Source organism: Pan troglodytes, chromosome 17 (assembly GCF_028858775.2).
Source record: "Pan troglodytes isolate AG18354 chromosome 17, NHGRI_mPanTro3-v2.0_pri, whole genome shotgun sequence".
Lineage (NCBI taxonomy): Eukaryota > Metazoa > Chordata > Mammalia > Primates > Hominidae > Pan > Pan troglodytes.
In genome coordinates, this window is record NC_072415.2 from 81,259,101 (window position 1) to 81,271,610 (window position 12,510).

The 12,510-nt window shown below is 39.7% G+C and overlaps 1 long non-coding RNA gene and 1 pseudogene across 1 annotated transcript; one reads left to right on the forward strand and one right to left on the reverse strand.

The window, feature by feature from the left end:
- Positions 1-1,062: 1,062 nt before the first annotated feature.
- LOC107969523 (uncharacterized) lies at positions 1,063-3,445 on the reverse strand. Its single transcript, XR_001711418.4, has 2 exons — positions 3,356-3,445; positions 1,063-2,343 (listed from the first exon to the last, which is right to left on the reverse strand). It is a non-coding gene; the product is annotated as an uncharacterized LOC107969523 (long non-coding RNA).
- Positions 3,446-7,308: 3,863 nt separating this feature from the next.
- On the forward strand, positions 7,309-12,181 carry LOC100610145 (signal peptide peptidase-like 3; annotated as a pseudogene).
- The last annotated feature ends 329 nt before the right edge of the window (positions 12,182-12,510 follow it).

Here is a 12,510-nt window from a genome sequence, read left to right on the forward strand (position 1 = left end):
AGAGACATAAATCAATAAATGTGTGGTATACATTGATTCAGCCTGGAAAGGCAGGGCTTTTTAAAGTGGAAGGTGGCAGGTGAGGGGAGAGGGTTGGGGAGACATCCAGGTTACAGGTGGATTCAAAAATTTCCTGATAATTGGTTGAAGGGGTTAAGCTCTTCCTGAAGAGCTGAAGTCAGCAGAAAGAAATGTTTATAGTTAAGTGGGAGGGAGAGGGGATTTAGAGGCCAAGGTTCTTATGTAGATGAAGCCTCCAGGTAGCAGGCTTCAGAAGAATAGATGGTAGATGGTAAAGGTCTTTTATCATACTCTAAAGGGTGCCAGACTTTTAGTTAAATCTCTCCTGGAGTGGGAAGAGACCTGGAAGGGGAAGGGGATTTTCTACAGAAGAAAGATTTTCCTCAAGAGACAAGTTTGCAGGTGCCATTTCAAATTTTGTTCAAAGAAATATATTTCAGGGTAAAATACTTTGATTAATTTCAGGGACTTCTATCTGTCATGTGATGGTATACCAGAGTCAGGTTGGACTGTGATGTCTTATTGCTGTAAAAAGCCTGTTCTCTCAATGTGAAGATTTCTGTTTTAATGCTAATGCTGATCGGTTGTGTCTGAATTCCAAAGGGAGGAGAGTATAATGAGGCATGTCTGACCACCCCCTTTTCCATCATAGCCTAACTAGTTTTTCAAGTTTTCTTTGAAATGATCTTGGCCAAGAGAAGGGGCCCGTTCAGTCAGTTGGTGGGGGACTTAGAACTTTATTTTTGTTGTACGTGGAGAAATAAGGTTCTAAGTTCTGGTTGGGGGAATCTGGGTAGTGTATGAATGATAGTTGTCAACCAGTGTGGCCTCTCTTAGCCTTGGTGCTTACCTGGAATATTTTGTCTTTGTTGCACATACATAATTTGGAGGATTTATAACTGGTCCTGTGTAATTCTTGAACTGTTCACTAGTTGAGGGTTAGTGAAAAACAATCTTATGCTTTGTGTATTAATGCCATTAGAATATTTAGTAGACAGTTATCTCATAATGAACGTGAAAGGCGAGAAACTAATCAAAAGATATTAGCTAAAGCCTTTATTAAAACATTGCAACATGAAACACATTTCAAGATGACTATATTGTGGGGACCAAGTAGATAAATATTTCATAAGATAGAATTGGGAAAGGCCACATGTAACCCAGTGGGTTAATCTTGCCCACTGCCTAGACAGAGCTGATTTATCTAGACAGGGGAATGGCAATAGAGAAAGAGTTTAATTCATGCAAAGGTGACTGTACAGGGGACCAGAGTTTTACTTAAATCAGTCTCTCCCAAAACTTGGAGACTGAGGTTTTCAAGAATAATTTGGTGTATAGGGGGTCAGAAAGTTGGCAGTGCTGATTGATCAGGTCAGAGATAAAATAATAGGGCGTCAAAGCTGTCCTCTTATGCTGAATCAGTTCCTAGGCAGAGGCCACAAGTCCAACTGAGCCAGTTTATGAAGACCTGGGTAGTGCCAGCTGATCCTTTAAGCACAGGGTCTGCAAAATATCTGAAGCACTGATCTTAGATTTTACATTAGTGATGTTATCCTCAGGAGCAATTTGGAGAGGTTCAGATTCTTGTACCCTCCAGCTGCATGACTCCTAAGCCATAATTTCTAATTTTGTGGCTATTTTGTTAATCCCGCAAAGGCAGTCTAGGCTCTAGGCAGGAAGGGGGTTTGTTTAGGGAAAGGGCTGCTATTATCTTGGTTTCAAAGTTAAATCATAAACTAAGTTTCTTCCAAAATTAGTTTAGCCTACACCAGCAATGAATAAGACAGCTTGGAGGTTAAAAGAAAGATGAAGGCAGTTAGGACACATCTCTTTTACTGTCTTTTCTCAGTTATGATTTTTGCAAAGGCAGTTTCACAGTCATAGTTCAGTTTTATTCCGAGAATTATTCACTGGCAAGTTCTTGGAAATTATGGGGAAACTGAAATCGTGTTGCTCATGGGATAAGATGCAGAAAGAGCAAGGTGTGGTCCTAGTTAAGCAGCTATTGGTTGGTCAATTTGAATTTAGCAAAAGTAGTGGAAAGAAACAGTGGAAACTAAGTTCTTGTAAGGATCAGTACAACGTTTTAAGTCCTTCTCTTTGGCCAGCATTGGCGTAAAAGATAACATGCTAAGGACAGTTGTCAGAGTCCAGATTTCCATTCGTGCCTTCCAGTATCTTTGGAGATTGTTGAGTCTTGAGTGCATTCAGCAGCTCCTTATGTGACTTATATTTCTGTTGTCACTGTAATAATCTGTCCAGGGGGTGGCAGTTAACAGGTATTTAGGGCTGTAAGTAGGATACGATGTAGAACTCTGAAGCCTAGAAACACAAGAACTAGAATCATTAACAGTCTTTGAAAGGCTGTCTATCCAGCCCACCGTTTTACCTGGTTTTAATCATAAAACCAAGTCCCACCCTCCATCTGGATTCCTTGATCCAGACGACCCAGAATGTGGCAGAAGAGCCAGGTTGTCAAGGTTTGTTTCCTTTGTGTCTCATTTTGTATCTGATTAGTGAGGTATTTTCAAAATAACAGAGTCGCTTGTATAAATCAAAGCATTAGTATTAAAGGAGGACATTTCTTGAAGTTTTTAAATCCTCGTTAATTAAAAATCTTGAATTTAAACTCAAAAGACAGGAATAAGACAGCTAGGAAAAGAAGAAGAAGAAGAAGTGTTTGGTGGTCACAAGGATGCAGGAATCAAACTGCTAGCAGCAGTGAATTCAATGGGTCTGCAGCAACTCAATTCTTGCCTCCTTGGAGGAGAGAATTCAACCAAGGGACATAAGGCAGAGGGAGAGACTGAGGCAAGTTTTAGCGCAGGAGTGAACGTTTATTAAAAAGCTTTAGAACAGGAATGAAAGGAAGTAAAGTACACTTGGAAGAGGGTCACATGGGCAGCTTGAGAAATCCAAGTGCCCTGGCCAATGGTTGACTTGAGATTTTTACACACTGGATGGTTCTGAGGTTTGTGTTTCTTCTGCCTTGATTTTTCCTTGGGGCAGCCTCTCTGCATGTGCAGCAGACTGCCAGCACTTGAGAGGGGCCTCATGCAGAATGTGTTTACTCAAGTTGTGTGCATGCTCCTTTGAGGCATTTTTCCCTTACCAGTTGAACATTCCCAGAGAATGGTCATATGCCAGTTAAACTCTGCCATTTTGCCTCTTAGTGCACATGCTGGAGCGCACTTGCCCAACTCCAGAGATCTTACCAGAAAGCTAATCACCAGCTTCAGGTGTTTTCTATTTATTGGGAGACTACTTTTCCCTGGCACTGGCTGTGACCAATTATTATTTTAGAGAGACAGTTTAACAACCACCTGAGCATCACCTGATGGCTGCCTGGCATTCCTGCAGGGCGGGGCCTCTCCTGTCCGTGTCTGCCGAGCTACCTGCTCTAACAAAACAAGAAATCTTCGGTAGAGGTTTTCCACCTGTTGCTTCATCAAGGTTCTTTGAAAAACAATCCCCTTTGTGATGTGCCTGCTTCTGAAGAATCCTGAGAGATTCTGTGTGATAGCTCCCATTGGTATGGAGATGCTGGAGATGCATAATGACTTTTAACTGAGAGATGTGACTCCAAAGTTCCATTCTGTGAAGTTTTACTGTAGTATTTATGATTGATAGTGCCTGGTCAAGTCTCTTTCTGTGGCCCAAGAGCATTCCGAGGTTGATGTCATTTTTAGCAAACCAGTAATCTTGGCAGATCATGCAGGATTCTATTATTTGTCTTTGGAAAAAGCCGAGTGCAACTGGCTTTGTTGATTATATACTTGGATATACAGCATAAAATCTCCACAGCAATTGTCAATTTTGCAAACTTTAATTTTGGGGTAATATTTATTCTTTTAATTTCCATTGATGACTTAAGATGATAAGAACAGTTGAGTTCTGGAAGATGAACTGTCTTTTGCAAACTCCTTGGTTATAGTCCCTATAAAGCTGGTACCTCTGTAACTGGATAAGTAAGTTGGTGTGTCCCAAGTTAAGAATATATAGTCTAGAAAAAAAATTAAGCTAGTGGCAAGGTGGTTGTTTTTTGACAGGGAAAAGCTGCCATCCAGAAAACAGACAATAGTTGGAAGATATTTATGTTCACTGGAATGTGACCATGTATAAAATGCATCTTCAAATGTTCAAAGCCTTCATTGAAGCCGTTATTCCTGTTAATGCTTCACCTTTACAGCTTTGCTAGTGTCATTCATTTGGCAGGAAAAACACATGCCAGAAACATCCTCAACAATGTAGAGTAAAACGGCCAGTGTTTTAAGCTTACAGCCAATTTTTCTCTTAACCTTCTAGGCAATAATCTATGTTATCCAGCATTATCAAGGTGAAAGAGTGAAATCCTCTCTTACAAGATAGCCTGGAGAATTAAGTTACAGTTGGTGATTATTCTGGAAATAGCAGCACAGTGTTCATGATTACCTGGGAATAACAGTTTGTAAAGCACCAATCCCCAACCTTTTTGGCACCAGGCACTGGTTTTGTGGAAGATCATTTTTCCATGGACAGGGTCGGGGTTGGGGGGATGGTTTCAAGATGATTCAAGTGCATTATTAGATTTATTATGCACTTGATTTCTATTATTATTACATACTCGTCATAAGGTAGGATCAGTGGGAGCCCTGAACTTGTTTTCCTGCAACGAGATGCTCCCATCTGGGGGTGATGGGAGACACTGACAGATCATCAGGCATTAGATTCTCATAAGGAACATGCAACCTAGATCCCTCGCAAGCGCAGTTCACAATAGGGTTTGCACTACTATGAGAATCTAATGCTGCCACTGATCACTCACCTGGCACTCACCTCCTGCTGTGTGACTTAGTCCCTAACAGGCCATGGACTAGTACTGGTCTGTGGCTTGGGGATTGGGTACCCCTGTTGTAAAGGGTAAGAACAGACATGGGGACAAAGCTGCCTGGACTTTCCATTTACATCACAAAGCCACTGTATTTGCCACTGATTGTCCCTGACTGAGATGTGCATTAACATCGCACAATAAATGTTAATAGGGAGAATCATTCACCAGTTTTGATGCTTGAACATGAATATGTTTCTTTAACTTGAGAGATAAATATTGAAGTGATTTATACAGATACATTTTATGTGCATATAGTGAAACTATGAAAACTGAGCTTCTCTTAACTGAGATTCTTTTTCCCACTGCATGTTAAATTATATAAACAACAAGTTCCCGTTATAGTTACATTTATTAAAAATTGAAGAATGGAGAATGCCAAAGCATTTTATTATCCTTCTATTTTGAAGGTAAGGGAGCAAATTATTTTGTTATTCATTGGAATTTCAAAGATATTCAAAGATATCTGGGAGAAGTAGGAACGATCCACATGAGTCCACTGTGAGGACAACTGGAAATGCATATCTGGTGACTCCTGGACCCACTCGATTTGCCTCTTGGTTGAATTTAATCTGATCCTTTTGCCACAAAGAAAAAAAAATAACGCTAAATATAATGCCTTTTCTGAATTCTGTGAGTTCTTCCAGTGAATTATTTGAATCTGAGGGTGGTCTTAGGAATCCAAACTTACAGCTAGTATCAAAAGTTAGGGCTGTCTCGGGGACTGCCAAACTTCATAATATGTAAAACCTAAAATATCTGTGACTTTCTTGAGTTTCAAAACCAATGTAGAGTATTTAGAAAATTTAAAGCATGAAAAGCTTGACCTTGGTATTGAATAAAATTAGACTTAGTGTTGACATTAATTTTATATAATAAAATGTGGAAGGAGATAAAAAATATTCTAGAGAATACCCTTATTATATACTAATTCTAATTTGTCAAAGGATTCATGTATTTGTTCAGGACTATTATGAACCTACGTAATTCTCGAATATAATTTATAAACCTCTGAATTCATTAAAAATGTTAAAGATGGCTGGGAGTGGTGGCTCATGCCTGTAATCCCATCACTTTGGGAAGCTGAGGTGGGCAGATCATGAGGTCAGGAGTTCGAGACCAGCCTGGCCAACATAGCGAAACACCGCCTCTACTAAAAATACAAAAAATTATCCAGGCATGGTTGTGGGTGCCTGTAATCCCAGCTACTTGGGAGGCTGAGGCAGGAGAATCTCTTGAACCCAGGAGGCGGAAGTTGCAGTGAGCCAAGATTGCACCACTGCACTCCAGCCCAGCCGACAGTGTGAAACTCCATCTCAAAAAAGCAAAAACAAACAAACAAACAAAAAATTTCAAAGACTTTCAAAATCATCAGTTCCATCCTTTCTATTGCAACTACAGATCTTATAAATAGCAAGAAAGTCTGTAATTAGATTATATTTTGTTGTTGTTCTTACTGTTGCCTTTTTTGACATGGCCCGTATGTTTTTAAGCAAAACAAATGCAGTTTAATAATTTTTAGCTCTTTTTTCAAACTTTGTCTGAGCTAGATATTATTAGGATACATACATAAAGACAAAAAACAAAACTTTGATCACTGAGTCTCCAAAATTCCCCCAGAGAGAAGAAAAGAGTGGGAGAAGAAAAAAGGAAAAAAGTAACAGGAGAAGAAAGTGGGAGCTAGCTTCATACAAATATTAAGTTTTCATCAGTAAAATGTAATTATCTTTCCTCTTCAAGGACGAAAGGTTAGAGGCAGGAAACCCATTTTGACACAGACATACACACTCACACAAACACACACACGTGGACACAAACATGAGATTTATTACAGTTGGTTAAAATAAGATGACCTCACTTAAATAATCTCTTTTAGACAAGAAAGAAAATTTCATGAAGGCTTCTCCCTTTTATGCCTCTGAAAACAATTTTCTTTATGTCAAAAATTCTTCAAATTGATCATTGGAATTATAAATTCTCCTTGGTGAGATTCATATATTCTATGTTTGGTGTTGTTCACATCAACGTAAATATTAATAAGCAGTCAGAGGGCCACTGGCTTCATTGTCTACAACAATTCTAGTGGTGAGAAGCAAACACGTGCTACCGCCCCTCTGTTACAAACAAACAATACATCTTTATCTCACACATAAAAGCCCCTATCAGTGACAATAGTAACAATGTAAAATGTGAGTGTCACTCAACACAAAACGAAAGATTTCCATGCAGAATCAGAGCTCATCTGGTGTCTAGCCACACCGGCCCCAGTGGGGGGAGAGAGCAATGTTGCTTCAGTGCCATTGTGCTTCTTCACTAAAGTATCCGGTCCAGGTAATGGGAATCTTGTCCTGGTCCAGTTCTTCTCAAAGGAGAAGCAATAGTGAATGCCGTTACCTCAAATTAAATAAACCCACTGCAGCATGGCAACAGCTCAAGGTGAATGGCTTTCAGAGCTGACAGCATGGATTGGGAAAGGACAGTTTTTCTCTGAGAGCTGTTCTCTGAATCCTTGGAAGGTATGAAAACCTGGATTTATCAATCAGGTTGTAGTATTCAGGGGTAGCAAGTTTTGGGGCATCATTTAACAGCTATTGTTGGTCAATTTGGATTTAGCAAGTGATGGGAAATACAGTAAACGTCTTGCAAGGGTTAGTGATGATTGGTGTGTGTGTGTGTATGTGTGTTTCTGTTTTTTTTTTTTTTTTGAGATGGAGTCTCGCCCTGTCCCGCAGGCTGGAGTGCAGTGGCGCGATCTCGGCTCACTGCAAGCTCCGCCTCCCGGGTTCATGCCATTCTCCTGCCTCAGCCTCCTGAGTAGCTGGGACTACAGGCGCCTGCCACCACGCCTGGATAATTTTTTGTATTTTTAGTAGAGACAGGGTTTCACCGTGTTAGCCAGGATGATCTCGATCTCCTGACCTCGTGATCTGCCCATCTCGGCCTCCCAAAGTGCTGGGATTACAGGCGTGAGCCACTGTGCCCAGCCGTGTATGCGTGTTTCTTAATCCATCTATAAGCATCTTTCACAAACACATATCTAAAAATGAACCCTTGATTTTCCACTTCAAAATGTAGTCCTCAGATTTCCTCACCTCTGTTAATGGTAATTGTATTAGCCCATTTTAATACTGCTATGAAGAAATAACTGAAACTAGATTATAAAGAAAAAGTGGCTTAATGGACTCGCAGTACCACATGCCTGGGGAGGCCTCACAATCATGGAGGAAGGTGAAGGAGGAGCAGGGGCATGGCTTACGTGGCAGCAGGCAAGAGAGAATGTGCCAGGGAACTGCCCTTTATAAAACTGTCAGATCTCATGAGAGTCACTCACTATTATGAGAACAGCAGCATAACCACTCCTTATGATTCAATTACCTACAACTGGGTCCCTTCCATCACACATGGGGATTATGGGAACTACAATTCAAGATGAGATTTTGGTGGGGACACACCAAACTATATCAATAATCCAATGTTTTAATAGTATATGACTGTAATCTTAGTGTGATCTTTGCTTCTGCTGTTTGTCTTGCTTCCTTAATCCAACATATAAGCAAATTTTGTCAGCTCTACTTTCAAAAATGTGCATACAATCTGACCAGCATTCAGCATATTCACTTACCTTTTAATCCAACACTCTATCATTTCTTATTTGGACGATTTTAGTAGTTCCCTAACGGGCCAGCCTCAGGATTTTATTACCATAAAGTAGCCAGAAAAGTCCTGTTAAAATATGGGTTAGATCATATCATTTCTGCATTCAAAATTGCCTTGTTGTTTCCCGTCTCATGAAGAATTAATTCAAAATCCTCATCTTTTCCTCTAACATATGATTTGGCTCTTGGCTACTTCTCTAATTTCAAAAACTATGAATTTTATCCTTTTCTCATGTGATCTAACATATTGTCATTCTTTGAACAGCCCAAAGACATCCCTGCTTTCTGCTTGTTTTTTTTTTTGAATATTTGATTATCTAGCATTAAACAATAATAGATTAACTCCTAAAATCTAATGTCATCATCAAATAATTACCTAGTATAATAATAATGATGGACACATAATATACTTCTGGCACTTCAATATAGACAGTAATTAATATTTAATAAACATACAAAAAGTATTAACATTTTACAAAGGAGAAAACATGTTTGGAGGATTTAAGTAATGTGCACAGTATTATCTGACTTATAATTGGGTACTCAAGATTCCATAATATCTGATTGTTTCTGAACCATGTTGCACAATAACTAAATATTGTGCAATGCTACAACTGAGAAAATTGCAAAGGCTATTTGCAACTATCAGAAATGTAAGACAATTTTAGAAAAGTGCATAATCACTTTTATGACATATGTGTTTTCAGTACCTGCTTTGTCAGATTTTCTATGCATTAAGTCAGTGTCCTCATGAAATTTCATTGAAACTAGAAAGTTATCTTTAATCATATGTATATATCTATACCATTAAGTTATGCAAATGAGCATATTACCACATTTTCCAACTTACATCCATTAGCACTTCATGGATATATAGATACTACACTATTTAAGCTCAATTCCCACTCATACTTCTTGTTGAAATTAGTCTTCTTAAACTCTTAGCACATTTTTTGTAAGATTTTTCTAAAATCAGGGAGGATGGATGCTGTGGCAGTGGACACGAAGAAGAAATGCCCTTGCACATAACCTCCTCCAACTACCTGAGGTAACTTGCCGACAACTTGACCTTTCTTTCCTTGGGTCTCGCCATCTTGAAGAATCCAGGCATCTCACAGGCACAGGAAACGTGCTTGGTTTTTTACTTCGTTCCCTGTTTCCTTGGCTTACTTTTTGGTGCAAGCATATTTTGCAGCTCCCAGAAGATAGGGTTCCTCCCTGTTAAACATTCTGGAGGACACAGAAAAGTTGAGAAATTAAATCACCCAGAGGTAACTACACTGATAAACTAATTTCCCTTTATTCACTACAAATGTTTTGCAGCTGCTCCCAACCTGGTTCTGGCAACTGAACTCGCCAATGGATCTTCATGAATCGGGGTATCCTAGATCTCTTTATATCTTTAGTTTTATATTTCCAGGATATTGTCACAATTTCATCTCTCCAACTCTTAAATTTATTTATTTAGCAACCATATTTTCAGTTCTTCTTAATTTATTATGGCAATTTTATTTTTAATATCCAAGAGCTCCTTTCCACAGCCTATTGTCTCGTGATGTAATACATCCTAAAGTCCCTGGGAGGTACTATTATACTTAGAGGTTTTTTTGTTTCATTTTTAAGAAACTGCTTCTTCTAAAAAATTGTTAGTGTTTCCTTTGAGTTTTAATCTCCTTTCTTCAGAGAGGTAGGTTCCTTTCATGTCGCAGTGTTTCCTCAAAGGGCCAGAGAGTCTTCTTTGCTCATTCATATTTAAGAACAAGGCAATGCAAAGGCGATTGCTGAGGTAAGTACAGAAGTCAAACTTAGTGACTCATGAGCTTTAAACGGTGAAGATCTGGAGAAATGTCTAAATACTAGCCTTCATTTATTTAAAAAAGAGTTTCATCTTTCTTCCTGAGTATTATTTCTTGAAAGAATAATTCTCCAATTCTTGCCCAGGGTGGTATGTCCCCGGGCACTCAGCTTTTGTGAAGGTATGCGATGTGCTATCTGTTGGGTGAGTTTTCGATTATTTCTTCCTGAACACATCCACTTGGAGCCATGTATTTTCTGGCTTCTCAGTCTCTGAGTTGCAGTTCTGTGAATTCTCTGGGGTACACTTCCTCCAACTTGTTTCATCCATTGTCCTCCTCCATTTGTTTTTTGAATTACAGATGTGTGTAAAACTATCTTATAGCCTGATGGTCTTCCATGTCTATGTATCATTATGAGTTTACAATCAGCATACCTCATAATTTCACGTAATTTCATGGTATCTTGGAGGCAAGAAGAGATGCTCATATGTGGTCAGTCTGGCATCCTAAACTGGAAGTTTTATTTCTTAAATATGTCATTTGAAGATTAATTAAATTTGTATTTATTTACTGTTCTTAATGATTAGAAATATATGTAGTTAACTTTATTACCAAGTAATGATTTTGCTTTAGATATATGTTTATCAAATTCATCCAGAAAATATATGAGCTTTGGTTTAATACTAAAATAACAATTTGTACAGATTTCAGATTAAATACCCTTGAAAAAGGTTATATATCTCTATGTTGCAGATTTCAACCTCCGATTCTCAACAGACTGGTGTGTAGAAAAGACAGAAAGACAAGAGAGTACACAGAAAGACAATAATAGTTCTTCTGGGTCTTTCAATGGCAACAGCACCAATAATAGCATCAAATAATTGAATCTACCCAGGCTCCATTCCTTCCAATTGGAGCATCTGTCTCTCTTTTATTGTTGTTTTGCTTCTTTGACTGAGCTCAAGTAGTTTTCACAATATGTACAGCAGTTCTTACAATGATAACTTTTGCTTTTCTTCTTCTCCTGATGTGCCAGTATTTAACGAGACTCTATTCACCTCAGAACAAGATTTCCCTGGGTTTCCCTGGATGTTTCACTGCTGCTGAGTTGTTGTTATTATCTCTGTCTGTCGTGCTCATCCTCACCTGGGTTCTCACTGGCCATTGACTTCTCATGGATGCATTGGCTGTGGGTCTCCATCTCACTGTAATTTTCTTTGTCTGCCTGTTGGGCCTCAAAGTCCCCTGCCTGCTTCTCTCAGGGCTTTTAATCTATGATGTCTTTTAGGTAGTTTTCTCAGCCTACATCTTTAATAGCAGTGTCATGGTGAATGGCAGCTGGCTGAAAATCCCCTTTACGTTCTATCCCAGAAGCTCAACCTGGGGCCCGGTGTTGGGCGTGATGTTCCTCGCCTGTCTCTGCCTGGAAAACTGGTCTTCCCACATTCCACTGGGAGCCACTTCCTCATGTTGGGCATTGGAGACATTGTTATGCCTGGTCATCTGCTATGCTTTGACCTTCACTATGACAATTACAAAATCAAGCCCGTGGGGACTCCTGTGGTGGCCCTGGACCTGCCAACATCTCTGGGCGCATGCAGAAGGTCTTCTACTTTCACTGCACCCTCATGGGATACTTTGTAGATCTGCTCACGGCTACTGTGGCCTCTCACATTCACCAGGCCGCCCAGCCTGCCCTTCTCTGTTTGGTGCCATTTACCTTATTGCCACTCCTCATGATGGCCTATTTAAAGGGTGACTTCCGGTGGATGTGGTCTAAGCTATTCCACTCCAAGACCAGTAGCTCCCAATTCCTGGAAGTATGATGGATCACGTAGAAAGTGACCAGATGCCCATGATAGTCCTTTTCTCTCAACTTGTGGTTTTGTTTCCTCTCAGAACTGGCCTGGTATTCAGAGATGTACCTATGTAAGGAACTGCTGGGTGACTGGGTTTCACATTTAAAAGGAGCTTGTTTGCAGGAGAGAAGTGCTGGAGCCCTGTTTGGTTCCTTCTCTTTCTGCAGATGTAGAGGTGGAGCCCCTTCCAGAGGGACAGGCCTCTCCCTGGTGCGCCTTCCTCCCTGTTTTTTATGGATCTGCACTACATGGTTACTTTGTGGGTAGAGAGAGATGTGACTGTTTCAAAACTGAAAACAAGGAGTTGTTCA